Below are 520 nucleotides of genomic sequence, written 5' to 3' on the forward strand. Positions count from 1 at the left end.
TTGACTATGTGGGCTGGTTCATTTCATGAGGCTGGACCAGAAGTAACTGTGGGACAGATGCCCTGGGAGTGTCATCAGGGAAGAAGGTCCCAAGTAGGACAAATGGGTCCTAGAAGCAAAAACCATTGTAGGTAGTTCCATTGCATTCAACTGAAAAGGAAAAGAAGAGAATCGGCCCCCAAAATTAGCCTTGCCTAAAGGAAAGGTGCCAAATGGCCCAGGTCCGTTGTCTGGGCACACAAAGATGTGTGTGCATAGCCCTGGGAGATAAAGATGAAGACAGTATCAGCAAAGGGAGAGCAGGAGGAATGATAATTTCTGGAAGGTTGTTTTTTTCTTTGAAGTAATTTTTATTGATATTTTGTTTCTTATATCTAAAGAACATTCCATGCATCCCTCTTCCTCCTCCTCACCAAGAATCATCCTATATGAAAAAGTGTTTTGTTTTGTTTTTAAAGAGAGAAAAAAATCCGCATAACTGGTGGATACATAGAGAAAGTCCCAAACATGCACCATGTGT

The sequence above is a fragment of the Vombatus ursinus genome, unplaced genomic scaffold (genome assembly GCF_900497805.2).
Source record: "Vombatus ursinus unplaced genomic scaffold, bare-nosed wombat genome assembly UNPS02006874.1, whole genome shotgun sequence".
NCBI lineage: Eukaryota > Metazoa > Chordata > Mammalia > Diprotodontia > Vombatidae > Vombatus > Vombatus ursinus.